Source organism: Octopus bimaculoides, chromosome 12 (genome assembly GCF_001194135.2).
Source record: "Octopus bimaculoides isolate UCB-OBI-ISO-001 chromosome 12, ASM119413v2, whole genome shotgun sequence".
In the NCBI taxonomy this organism is placed as follows: Eukaryota; Metazoa; Mollusca; class Cephalopoda; order Octopoda; family Octopodidae; genus Octopus; species Octopus bimaculoides.
In genome coordinates, this window is record NC_068992.1 from 59,244,586 (window position 1) to 59,245,625 (window position 1,040).

A 1,040-nucleotide genomic window follows, 5' to 3' on the forward strand; every position below is an offset into this window, starting at 1 on the left:
TATATATAATGTATATATATACGTATATAATGTATGTGTGTATGTGTATTTATATATATATACGCACGTATACATAGATATATATATATACATACATACATACATACATACATACACAAATTTGTTTACGTTCTCGGTTTATTTTATTATTGATGCATGTATTATGTGTGCGTGGGAGTGCCAAATAACACGTTGGTATGTAGTGATGTGCTTTGTGGAATCTTGTTAATACTCATGTTTATGTGTATAGGGCTGCATAGCACTGAAACTATTCTTACTGGAGAACGTTGAGCTGACGGTGCAGACGATGGAGATGAAAAGACACCTCACGACACACATAGAAGACACGACGTTTCCCCACGCTGCACTCACTTACTTGCTCCACAACGACCCGGTTCTAGTTCTGCAATAAACAGAGTCTATTACACAGTGGGATGGGTTTTTACTGGTCTATAATCTGCAGCGTGGAGGCGCAATGGCCCAGTGGTTAGGGCAGCGGACTCGCAGTCATAGGATCGCGGTTTCGATTCTCAGACCGGGCGTTGTGAGTGTTTATTGAGCGAAAACACCTAAAGCTCCACGAGGCCCCGGCAGGGGGCAGTGGCGAAACCTGCTGTACTCTTTCACCACAAATTTCTCTCACTCTTTCTTCCTGTTTCTGTTGTTGTGCCTGTAATTCAAAGGGTCAGCCTTGTCACACTGTGTCACGCTGAATATCCCCGAGAACTACGTTAAGGGTACACGTGTCTGTGGAGTGCTCAGCCACATGCACGTTAATTTCACGAGTACTGAAGTTATTGACCCCGAAAGGATGAGAGACAAAGCTGACCTCGGTAAAATTTGAACTCAGAACGTAGCGACAGACGAAATACCGCAAAGAATTTGGTCTGCTGTGCTGACGATTCCCTCAGCTCACCCCCTTAATAATAATAATAATAATAATAATAATAATAATAATGATGATGATGATGATGATGATGATGATGATGATGATGATGATGATGATGATGATGATGATGATGATGATGATGATGATGATG